Genomic DNA, 13,884 nt, shown 5'->3' with positions numbered 1-13,884 from the left:
CATGAAACCTGGCGCAGGTTTCATGTGGCGCAGTGCTTTACAACGTGACGCATCTGCCTAGATGTGTCACATAGTAAATAAGTCGCAACCTGGTACATGGTTTATGCAGCCGTTGCGTCACTGAGGTGATGCAAAGGTGGCGCAAATGTGTCACAAGGGGCTTGTAAATCTGCCCCCCTGTTTCTGTCTCTTCATGAAAAGACCTTCGCTTGTAGCATACTTTTATCTTCATGCAGTTTGTTTAGACAATGCTAACTTCACTATATGTTGTAGAGTGAAAACTACAAAGCACACATTTTTCTTATAATATGTGTTCTCTGTTTCCGCATCATTAATACGTTTTGTTGCAGAAAATGTCATTGTTTTTAAAATGTTAGGAGATGAAATCATTTAGCACAAGACTCAAATGTGTTACAAGAACTCGCCTGATTGATGACGTGTCCAGTCAGCCCATGGGGGGTCGATGTGTTCTGAAGCTCCAATTGGACAAGCAACAAAGATAAAGTCATGTGTTTTTTTGTTAGAAATATTGGTTGCTAGCTGAGAGGTGGGGGGCTTATTTCCTTATTCTTACTCTTGCAGAAAGACACTTTTTTCAGAGTTCTGCGGAGAGTGAGAGAGAGAGAGAAAAAGGAGGGGCCATGGGCAGCATCTGTTGTGTGACACAGAGAGGCTGAGGTAGAGGAGCGCAGAGATCAGCTGAGAGATCAGGACAGGTTTAGATGCTAAAATTCTGAGTGTATGCTAACTTGTTTGTAAAGACTTATTTGACCCATGCATTTTATTTCTCTTTAAGGGAGATTTTTTGATATTATTAATTATTGATTTAGCCTACTCAAAACAAGAGGTAATGATGTTTTGAATTGAGAAACTACCATGAAATTTTCGTTCCATCAGGAGCAAGTAGCCAATGGGATGCTGGTCCCTGCAGCTAGTCCGCCCTAAGGTGATCACATTTTGGGGTGTAGGTCACCTTTTCTACCAAGAACCCACTTTCCACTTTTAAAAATGGCAGACTTCTTTCTTGACTGTACAGACCAGGCAGCCCACGCTAGAGGTGTGGCTAATCTTCTGGGGGTGTACATCTCCTGTGTACCTATTTCCCACCTGTCTAGGAACAAATGTGCCTGGGGCAAGAAGAGGGCTGTTTCCTCCTTTGGGAGACATCCCTCTTGCATATCAAAGGTGGTGTAGCTTTTGAAGCTCACCACCTTGATGTGCCACTTCACTAGCTATCCTGAAAGGGAGGAGGTATGACCTCCTTCATGCTTAGGCCTTTGTTACTGACTCCTGGGAGTGGTCGCACTGCCTGGCAGGAGGTCAGAATCCTGGCTTGGTGGCAGCAAGTGTGTGCTGCCAGCCAGAGCACAGAGAAGCGGGGGCAATCAGGTGGGCATCCTCTAAGCCCTCAACACAAGATTCGTGTTGGAGATCACAAGGCACTCTGTAGGAAAGTAGTATCTGCTTCTTATGGTTACCCCCACTTTTTTGCTTGATGTCTCACTGTTTTTGACTAGTCTGACTTGGATCCTGCTAATCAGGACCACAGTCTATCTGCTTTCGCCCTTAAATTGACATCCATGTACTTTGGTACACTCCAGAGTGGACACTGGTGTACCCTTATCAGTCCCTAGCATGTGGTACACATGTACCCAGGTCATACATATCCCAGAGGCTTCCCATGGGCTGACGCATATATTATGCCACACAAAGAGGCCATGCAAAATGGAACGCAAGGTCTGCTTACTGCAGCCTGTGTAAGATGATGCTTGCATCCCTTACATTAGATATAGGTTCACTATATCTAATAGTCACTACACTTAAAACGTATAAGTCAGCCCTATAGCAGGCCTTAACAATCCTAAAGGCAGGGTGCTGGGTTTTATGTGAGAGGGTGCCCCGACATGAGCAGAACCTCTCTGCAGCCTTCGGAGACCATTCTCCCTGGTTGTCTGTGACTCAGCCAGACATATAGGTAGAGGTGCACTATAACCTCCGGTAAATGCTATCTCGAAAACAGCTGCATAGAAACATATCGAGTTTTGTTTCAAACACCTTGGAATCATACCTCCACAACAGTAACTGGTGTGGGAAGTATGATTCCACCCTTCTGAAGCGAGCTTCGTGGCGTCCCTGGTCTTACCGGTGCCAGCCTTCTCGACCAGGACAGCGCAAAATGGATGCTGCTGACCAGAGACACTTTTCTGCCCTCCTGCTGCTGAGCCAATCTTGAGTAGAGGAAGGCAGCACAATAGGCATCCTGTCACAGAGAGGTGTGACCACCTCCCAGACAGGACTTAGTGTATTGGGGCTGGGTGGGTGCACTCCGAGAGTGCCTGAAAGTCTGCACTGGGGGCACATTTGGAGTCTCTGTGCATGGTCAAGCTCAAACCAGTTCTGGGAGCCATTGGCTCCTGCTCTGGTACGAACCTGGACAAAGGACATGGGTGTAGCCACCCCTCTGACCTGTCCCTCCCCTAGGAGGGCCCCCTGAATCTGTCCAACCCTCTCCCGTGGGTATAAAATGAGTTACCTCGATACAGGACATTAGATTTTTACGTGGACAAGATTCTACAAATAAGAAACCACTGACCTTTGACCATCTGGACACTTGGACTTCGCTGAACCTCGACTGGGCTCGACTTCATCCCCCTTTCCCTCCGAAGCTTAGTTTGTGCCTTTGCTCCATACAGGCTCCTTGCAGGACCTATGGTGCACTTAAAACAACAGAAGAATCTCCCTTGGAGTGAAGGAATCACTCCCCTGCTTTGCAGGCACCTGAAGTGCAACTGACCGGTCTGCTGCTCCTGTGCTCCTGCAGACTCTGAAGATTACAGCAACACAGGAGGTGGGTTCCTGAAGGTCCCTGAGGTCGATCTGCCCTCTCACTTAGTTTGAGGCCAGTATCCCTCGTGGGGGCTGCGTAACCTGAACCCCTGTGCACTACGTACATTTGCAAGTGCATATGCTTGTCCGCAATTCCTGAGCTCGTACATTGGACTCCGTATAGTCCTGATCCTGAGCAGTATTTGCACCAAAGAACTCCGGCCTCCTCGCACTGTGTGCTCCGTGGGCTGGAGCTTTGCGATCTTGCTTGAGGTCCCCTTGTGTCTCCTGGTCATTCGGCCTGTGAGTCCTCCTGAGGGTCATCTTGATTGTTCTTGGGCTTTCCTGGTTGATCCAGACATGCCCTGACTCCCCATTGCTTAGTGAGTCCCCTGGACCTTGCTGTGTCAAGGCTAGCAACTATAGTTCTAATGGCACGGAAGCAGAACAATGCTGTTTCCAATGCCCCTCTCAGAACCTCCCTGCTTAGTATTTCAATAAACCATTGCAGGTATGTACCAAGGGGGGAAAGGGGAATGGGACAAAGAAGAGACAGCTCCCTACACTCTGCTTGTTCTGCCAATCTTTGATTCTTCTTCTTCTTAGTGTTCTTGTAGTGCTAAAACACACATATGTAATGTAACTTTACTTTTCCATCTATCTAATATTGACTTACTTTCTTTAACATTTAAGGTTGCTTGCCTTACCAGGATATGATTGGGACCTTCTTCTCTTCTTGCTTCTTTTTTGCTTTCTTCTACATTTATAAAGAGAAGTGCAGTTCAGTAATCTTCTTCCTTCTTTTTCAGAGACGACCTGCGCCTATCCTACTTCAGCTTCCTTCACAAGAAATGATACTGGAAAGTCTAAGTTTTATTTATTTAATTCTGTAATGGTGTGCTGGGAGGGTCTTGCAGAAGAAAGCGGAGATTAGGGGTCGCTTACTCACATACCAGTTCACGCTAGGGGGGATGACCCTTGTTGTAGGATCTATAGATGCACCCAATGAAGGGCAGACTAAGTTCCTCCTCAAAACTCTTTGGGAGGTGGCCGCAGCCTCGGATAGACACTTATTGCTTGGGGGGGACCTTAACATTGTTTTTGATAATGAGTTGGATCATTCCTGTCAAAGGATGAACCAGGCGGGCGTACTCACGCCCACGGGGCGGGCACTCCTCCATGACCTAGGGCTATTAGATCTCAGGCACCACTTCCACCCACGCTCTTACAGCTATACTTTCTAGTCAGGGGCCCACAAGACTTATGCGTGCCTTGACTATTTCTTTAGCTCCTCATCCCTCCAGGCCCACGCAATAGACACTGAAATTCTGACGGCCTCTCTTTCGGACCACTCCCCAGTCCTAGCTACCTTTCGGCTCCCGCTCTCACCGCACCCTCTCAGACAATTGGCGCTTACGGGACACAATGCTACATCTCCCACCAGTGATTGGACAAATTCAGAAAGCCATCACAGACTATATCACCCTTAATGCTAACTCCGACACCTCCCCGGCGACACAATGGGCAGCACTGAAGGCAGTCCTCAGGGGGGAATTTATAGCGATATCCTCAGTTCATAATCAAGAGAGGGACCGCAAGAGAGCGGAACTCACTCAGAGGGTTTCGGAACTCGAGCAACTACACCAGAGTACAGGCGCCTCTCGAGCTTGGCACCAGCTCTGCATGGAAAGGAAGAAACTCGTGATGGAGCGAGGTAAAGCCATTTTTTTTGTATACCCCTCGTGAAGTCATTTCCTCATAACTGTAACCTTTATTAATTGTGTGGTTTGGTATACTAATCAACGTAGTATAGAATGCACACATAAATACACGTTGGAATATTAATCTGCTTGCATGGGAAAATATAACTGACTAATTTAGTAATATTGTCATGGTGTTTACTAATGCAAAAGCTTTTAAAATTAATTGAAAGCGGCACAAATGTGCTTTCTGTTTATGTATTTCGTGGTAAAACATGAAGATAGGTAAGCATACCATGCATATGTGTTGCTTATTTGCTAGGTAACACCTAACAGGGAAAACCTTAGTATGGGGGAGGTGAACAGAAGGGTTATATTTCAATATTTAACATTTATTTGTGTTTGTTTCTATGATAGTTCCCGTTCTGGCTTGTGAGGCCTAAATTAAAATGGAAGTTTTCTGTAAACTCCGAAAGAAAGATGTATTGCGCATGTGCAGCCGGAACCAAGAGTGAATGTGAGCTGCCTGTGCCTGAACAGAGAGGTTCAAGGACAACATGCCCCGAAAGTACAGATGACTGCCAACAAATATGGACGTCTCTATTGTAAATCGTGGGAAAGGAACTCAGTATTGCCAGTTGAGGACGTGACTAGGCCGGACATTCTTAAAACAAAGAACTCTTTAATTTCAGCGGATGCTACAGAAAATGAATATTAGAATGATGAGGTGATGCTCATCCACCCTCAAATTGTCCAATCAGGACTTGAGTTTGTACTGACAGTTACTTTTGTAGATAGATAAAGTTAGTGAAACAGGGTATAAAAAGACATGACTTTTCTTAAGAAAAAACTCCCTTTCAATTTCCTCCTGAGATGCTGTCGGGGATCACTGACATAACCTCGACAGACCGAATATCGACTGGACAAAATATCGATGACTAATTATCGACAACAAAATTATCGATTTACTATACTTACACAACAAACATCAAAAATATCGACTACACAATATCGACTACTAAAAACAACGACTACAACAATATCGACTCACAACATTATCGATTTCTAAAACACCGATTATTAAATATTTATATAACAACAGTCAAAATATCGATTACACAAACATAGATAGCAAATTTATCGATTGTAAAAAAATCGACATTAATAGATCCTAAAATAAATGACTTTATTATTTAATAATTAAGTCATACTGATCATAAAAAACCAGATTTAGTTAATATAAATAGATGACATATATTATTTATTTTCATAACATTTACAATACACAATAAATACTAACATACATTTTATAATACATAAACAATGTTTCGACCTTCTACACATTTTTTACAACTAATTATATATATTCCTCCACTTTACAAATATCAAAATAACATTACCTACAACATTACCTATACAAAATAAATCCTTACACATTCTATAAACGTTAATTGGCGTCACCCATATAAGGAAAACAATTAGCATAACAGAAAAAAAAATTCAAATCAACAAATAAAAACAGACTATCCATTTAAACAACCAATCCTATTTCTGAAACAATTAACCTAATACTATATAAATGAAATAATAAGTAACTAAAAACGCAGTATACATCTCCTAAGTAAAGGAAGACGAAACTCTGCTGGATTTCTGGAAGAAAACTGATGGACTTCAACAGAAAGAGACCTACACATATCTAAAGTAAGTACTACTACATTATTAGTCAGCGAAAATGTAACTCTCAAAGCTCACACCTATATTTTAAAGCAAAATACATCAAATATATCTTTTTTTTTTTAGCACTCATCCTACAGATGAAAAAAAATAACAGAAGACCTACACAACACCTGGACATCAAAAGTTACATATAAAAAAGTAAGTATATATTAGAAATGTAAAATCGAGAATTAATAGATAGGTAACTAAATCTAAACTAGCAAAAAACGTCGAACAAATTATCATAAATAGTAATAAAATATATCTACACATTTTCTCAACTTCCACAGGTACAAAAAGATATACACAGAAAATAACAGTTTGAAGAACATCAACAGCTGAAAATAACGACTTGAAAGCATCAAAACATTTACAGGTAAAATACAAATGTGTGAAACTGTATAATGTGATTAGAACATTTTTTTTCCTTAAAAAATATTTACATTCTCTTTTAATTACCTCCTAGCACTACAATACTATCATGACTGAAGGAGCTAAATTCATTTATTCACAAAAAGGGAAAATGCTTCTTTGTTACATGGGATATGTCTACACTCAAGAGAAACAAAAAGATTTGAAAGTGTTTTGGAAGTGTACGAAATATTATGCCAACAAATGTTATGGTAGAGCTATAACTCAGGAAACTACTGTTACTTATACTAAAGAACATAATCACCCACCCAATGTAACAGAAATAGAGATTAGACAAATGCTAGATTCCCTTAAAGAAGCTAGTACTAGCACTGATCAACCAACAACTGCTATTCTGAAACACCATTTAAGTGTACTTCCCCAACATGCTTCTAGCCAATTACCATCTATAGAATCCCTTAAAAGAACAGTAGCTAGACAAAAAAGAGCAACATGCACTACTCCTCCCACACCAAAAACTTTAGAAGAAGTCCAAATTCCACCTGAACTCTCTGTAACTCACAATAAAGAAAATTTTATACTCTATGACAACAAATCTAAAGATAAAAGAATTATACTGTTTGCCACAGCAAACAACATGACAAAACTTACCCAATGCCAAACTTGGATGATGGACGGTACTTTTTCTGTATGCCCCAAACCTTTTTATCAATTATACACCATCCATGGTCATTTCCAAAATGCAAATATTCCATTCCTTTATGCCCTTCTACCAAACAAACAGCAAACTACCTATCAAGAAATACTAACTGAAGTCAAGCAACATACTAACAACTATTTTCCACAAACAATTATCATTGACTTTGAAAAAGCTATGATAAACAGCATCCTTAAAACATACCCACACACAGCAATACAAGGTTGCTATTACCACTTTAATCAATGTATCTGGCGACATCTACAAAAATCAACCTTGAGTATCCAATACGCCACTGATAGCACATTTGCTTATCAAATCAAAAAACTCATCGCCCTAGCCTATGTTCCACTAACAGATGTAACTGAGCACTATAACTTATTAATAGACAGCCCCTACTATAAAAGAAACGAAGATAAACTAAGCCCTATGCTTGACTACTTCGAAGACACATGGGTAGGAAGGCTACACAGATCAGGCCACAGAAGACAACCCAAATACCAAATAGCTTGGTGGAATGTCTACCTTAGCCCACTAAATAAGGAAGCAAAAACAAACAATGCAGTTGAAGGATGGCACAATGCCTTCCAAGCAACTACAGGCCGAGGAACGCCTACCCTTCACAAATTAATACAATCCTTACAAAAATAACAAAGTTACCAGGAGCTCCGAATGGAGCAATCAGTAACTTTGATTGGACCTAAACTCACCAAAGAAACTAAAAAAATGTATAACACACTCCAAAGTCAAGTTACCCTCTATCCAACTAGCAAAGGACTAGAATATCTATCAATGATTGCCAAAACTATTCTTTAAAACATTACATAACTATACACGTAAAACTAAACATATTTTTCCTAAAATTCTTCATTATAATATGTAACAAATTGCAATTAAATTATCAAATACATAATATTAACATATATAAAATGTATTTAGATAATGTATTTACAAAATGTTACATACAACGTAAGTAAAGCAAAATTAAAAACAGTTTTCCCACCCATTAAAAATCCAGAAAATACTTATATTTCTGATGCAGCTTCAAACGTAATCCAATTCCAAGCAATCCATAGGACACCATTCCAAAAACCCATACAATCCATGAAAGCCCAAAAAAAATGCAAAAATACAAGCAAATGCATAGCGACTCCTTTCCACTTCAGTAGACACCAGATACCATAGAAAACCCAAAAATCCGTAATGGCGAAAAATAAACGCTCCAAGAAAATGTAAAAACCCAAAAAATAGTGTGCAAAAATAAGAGTATATAATACTCGTTACACAGCTGTGATCAAAAAAGAAGGGAGTCCTCCAAAACAGAAAAACGCGACGATAACCTAGAAAAAATAAATAACATAACCACCCACATAAAAACACCCATACATATATAAAAACACATATTTATACATCAAACATATTATCTTAGTAACATTTAAACATATTACCTCACCTCACACACCTACAACAAAAACGCGGTAAAAATCCAATATCGTACACTCTACCTAACACCGAACACACAATCTTCTCTAATTAACTCTACCTACATAAACATAAACACAGCACACATACACTAGCAATAAGTTCAGAAACTTATAAAACACAATTAAAACAAACTTACCCTCTCTAACGCGAAGCAGCACCCAACCGCGATCTGTTGAAGCACCAAATACGCCTAAGTAACATTACGCGGTTAAAAAGTAGTCCCTGTATACAGCTAAATGCTATTTAATTTCTATATTCCAACACTTTAAAAAATACACAGAGTATTATATTAAGTGTAAATATTTTTTTAAAGTATATAAAATTATTTCATAAATATTCATAAGTTTGAAATAATTATTCAACTGTTATGTTATAGTTAAAAAATTAATTTTTGATTTATAAATACATTTAGTAAATAATGTTAATGTAAAAATAAATTGCATATATAAGTTTGTTACAAGAAATGGTTTTTTTTAATTTGCAAATATTATGTAAAACATTATGTATGTATATAATAAATGTTTTTGGTGTTTATGTATTTAAAAATGAATATTATAAATATGTTCAATATTCATAATAATTATTTCCAAAAATATAACATGACTTGGTAATAAACAAAAATGTTACAATTACAAAAAAATGTACATAATTTGCAATCACAATAAATTCAATGTGTATCTGAATAAATATTTGGTTATTAAATAAAAAGTACATATTACCAATTTGTTTCAGAAACTATTTAAATGTTAATATATGTAAAAGATAAAAAAATTATGTTAATATAATTTATGTGTTAAAAACATATACATGTACTTCATATTTTTGTTATGTTAATAAAAACATTGAATGAAATTTTTTGATTATAAATAAAAAATGATTCTCTACTTACAAATAAATTTTTATATGTGAATAAACAATTTATCATTTATGGCATTTAACCCTGACTATGTTTCCTTCTTTATTATTGTATATAAATATTATTTGCATATTAAATAATCTATTAAAAAATACCTTATACATTTAAATATGTTTAAAAATTTATTAATATTTAAAGTCCTACAATACCAATAATTGTTTTAATGTATATTAATTCAAATATTTTATATAAAATATATGAAAAAGTAACTAATTTAATAGAAATTTAAATTGACCATATTTTTACCCTGTATCCCTCTAACCTAAAACCCTAAACTGACCCAAAGCCCTAAAAACACCCCTTTACCCACAAACTAAAAACTGACCCAGAACCCACAAAATACCCCTTTACCCACTAACTGAAAACTGACCCTGACCCCTAACAATAACCCTTTACCCACTAACTGAAAACTGACCCTGACCCCTAAAAATACCCCTTTACCCACTAACTGAAAACTGACCCTGACCCCTAAAAATACCCCTTTACCCAAAAACTGAAAACTGACCCTGACCTCTAAAAATACCCCTTTTCCCACAAACTGAAAACTAACCCTGCAACCAAAAAAATACCCTTTACCCAAATACTGAAAACTGACCCTTAACCCTAAAAATAGCCCTTTACCCACTAACTGAAAACTGACCCTGACCCCTAAAAATACCCCTTTACCCACTAACTGAAAACTGACCCTGACCCCTAAAAATACCCCTTTACCCAAAAACTGAAAACTGACCCTGACCTCTAAAAATACCCCTTTTCCCACAAACTGAAAACTAACCCTGCAACCAAAAAAATACCCTTTACCCAAATACTGAAAACTGACCCTTAACCCTAAAAATAACCCTTTACCCACTAACTGAAAACTGACCCTAACCCCTAAAAATACCCCTTTACCCACTAACTGAAAACTGACACTGACCCCTACTAATACCCCTTTACCCACTAACTTAAAACTGACCCTAACCCCTAAAAATACCCCTTTACCCAAAAACTGAAAACTGACCCTGACCTCTAAAAATACCCCTTTACCCACAAACTGAAAACTGACCCTGCAACCAAAAAAATACCCTTTACCCAAATACTGAAAACTGACCCTTAACCCTAAAAATACCCCTTTACCCACTAACTGAAAACTGACCCTGACCCCTAAAAATACCCCTTTACCCACTAACTGAAAACTGACCCTCACCCCTACAAATACCCCTTTACCCAAAAACTGAAAACTGACCTTCACCCCTACAAATACCCCTTTACCCACTAACTGAAAACTGACCCTGACCCCTAAAAATACCCCTTTACCCAAAAACTGAAAACTGACCCTGACCTCTAAAAATACCCCTTTTCCCACAAACTGAAAACTAACCCTGCAACCAAAAAAATACCCTTTACCCAAATACTGAAAACTGACCCTTAACCCTAAAAATAACCCTTTACCCACTAACTGAAAACTGACCCTAACCCCTAAAAATACCCCTTTACCCACTAACTGAAAACTGACACTGACCCCTACTAATACCCCTTTACCCACTAACTTAAAACTGACCCTAACCCCTAAAAATACCCCTTTACCCAAAAACTGAAAACTGACCCTGACCTCTAAAAATACCCCTTTACCCACAAACTGAAAACTGACCCTGCAACCAAAAAAATACCCTTTACCCAAATACTGAAAACTGACCCTTAACCCTAAAAATACCCCTTTACCCACTAACTGAAAACTGACCCTGACCCCTAAAAATACCCCTTTACCCACTAACTGAAAACTGACCCTCACCCCTACAAATACCCCTTTACCCAAAAACTGAAAACTGACCCTCACCCCTACAAATACCCCTTTACCCAAAAACTGAAAACTGACCCTGACCCCTAAAAACACCTTTATCCACAAACTGAAAATTGACTCTGAAAGAAAAAAATTACCCTTTACCCAAATACTGAAAACTGACCCTGAACCCTACAAATACCCCTTTACCCACTAACTGAAAACTGACCCTGACCCCTAAAAATACCCCTTTACAACTGACTCTGCACACAACATATACCCCTTAATAACCAAACAGAAAAGTAACCCAGAAGACTAAACCAACCTCTTTCCCCAAATACAAAATAATATATATATGAGAATATCTATAATTATATATATATATATGTTATATATATCTTTATATATCTAATTATACATATATTATATATATGTAATTAAATGTAATTAGACAATTATATTTCATATATATATATTTTATATTTAATTATTATAATATTAGTTATATCTATTTATATCTATATAATTAACATATTTTAAGTCTTTAACAATTATTTCATTATGAATACCAATTAATTAATTAACATATGTCATTACTTATAATTAATTAACTTCCCACCCTATACCCCTATTAACACACAACCCACTACATAACATAAAAATGTGATATGTAACATAATTTACTATAATAGCATTAATGTTAATAAATTTACAATTACATAAAATATAATTTACATATTTAATTTATTTTACAAATATTTAATTATTCATAACAATTAACTAATTAACATAATTAATTACTTACAATTAAATTACTTCCCACCCTATTCCCCTATAATCCCACAACCCACTACATATCCTAAAAAAGTTTGAATTTACATATTCAACAATAATTCCATTTATTTAAATAAATTAACAATTAAATTATATATAATTAACATATTTTAGATAAATAACAAGTATTTACTTATTCTTACCAATTAATTAATTAACAGATTTAATTACTTACTATAAAATTACTTCCCACCCTAATCCCCTATAATCCCACAACCGGCTACATGAAAAAAATAATTTAAATAAGCATAATTCTCAAATAAGCTATTAAAATAACATATTTACCAATTACATATTATATATTTAATTAAATAGTAATTTAACAATTAATTACATATTAATACTAATAATTATATTTACATATTTAATTAATTAATACCAATTAATATATTTACATATTTAATTAATTAATACCAATTAATATATTTACATAATTAATTAATTAATACCAATTAATATATTTACATATTTAATTAATTAATACCAATTAATATATTTACATAATTAATTAATTAATACCAATTAATATATTTACATAATTAATTAATTATATTTAAAATACTTCCCACCCTATTCCCCTAAAAACCCACTACCCGCTCCTAGAAATTATTATAGTAATATAAATTTTTTTTAATTTATTAATTATTTTTAACATTAATTCTATATAAATAAATAAATAAAATTAATACATTTTAACACAAAATGCTATTATAAAACATTAAAACAATGTACATTGAACTATTACATATTATATATATACATATTAAAATTCGATATCATGAGAGTCGATATTGTGACAGTCGATAACACAACTTTCGATATTTTTAAACTAATAAACATATCGATATTTTTTACTGACGATATTACTTACTCGATATTTTTTATGTCGATATTTTTTACATACATAACAATCGATAAAAAAAAATCGATATTACTTACCTCGATATTAATGCCATCTCGATATTCTCTAGTCGATATTATGTCCAGTCGAAATAAATGACTCGATATTAAGACTGTACACCGCTGTCGGAATGCTGATTTTCCGGAGATGTAAGACTTGGAATAAATGTTCTATTTTTCTTTGAATGAGAACTGAGTTTTAGTTGAGGTTATTAGATAGGGAAGTTAGGAGAAATGAACTTTGGGAACTATCTGTCCTTTTCTAATACTCGTATCCTATAACCTAAAAATGATAATGTCTATTTCTGAATCTTTGAAATAAATGAATATAAATGTTTGGGATAAAACGTTTACTCTTGGAAGGTTATTTTGGAATAAAGAAATAAATAAAGCGAATTAACTGTTAGACATGCTAAACTCTGCTTTGAATAAAAATTGGATAAATGCAGAATTAAGCTGGTCTTGTATTTTCCTTAACTTAATTTTTACTAGCAGATCCATTGACCATAATGGTGGTGTGTCTGAATAAATATCTCAATGATAAACCATGGTAAAATTCATTAAACTGCAGGTGTAAATAGTATAAATATTTAGTTTTGATTTAGACATTCGCTATGATTCAACAGCTCTCCTTTGAGTCTCACCAATTCATGAAGTAGAATGAAAGTGTGTATGAGTG

General features: G+C 36.1%; 1 long non-coding RNA gene across 1 annotated transcript in view; it reads left to right on the top strand.

The window, feature by feature from the left end:
- The first annotated feature begins 3,014 nt into the window (after positions 1–3,014).
- LOC144785331 (uncharacterized) overlaps positions 3,015–13,884 on the top strand; it is a 30,349-nt gene continuing 19,479 nt past the window's right edge. Inside the window, exon 1 of the long non-coding RNA XR_013601829.1 lies at positions 3,015–4,540. This is a non-coding gene — a long non-coding RNA (uncharacterized LOC144785331). The remainder of the gene's footprint in view (positions 4,541–13,884) is intronic.

This window comes from Lissotriton helveticus, chromosome 10 (assembly GCF_964261635.1).
Source record: "Lissotriton helveticus chromosome 10, aLisHel1.1, whole genome shotgun sequence".
In the NCBI taxonomy this organism is placed as follows: Eukaryota; Metazoa; Chordata; class Amphibia; order Caudata; family Salamandridae; genus Lissotriton; species Lissotriton helveticus.
The sequence above is the reverse complement of the archived record's forward strand: the minus strand, read 5'-3'. Positions and strand labels throughout refer to the sequence as shown.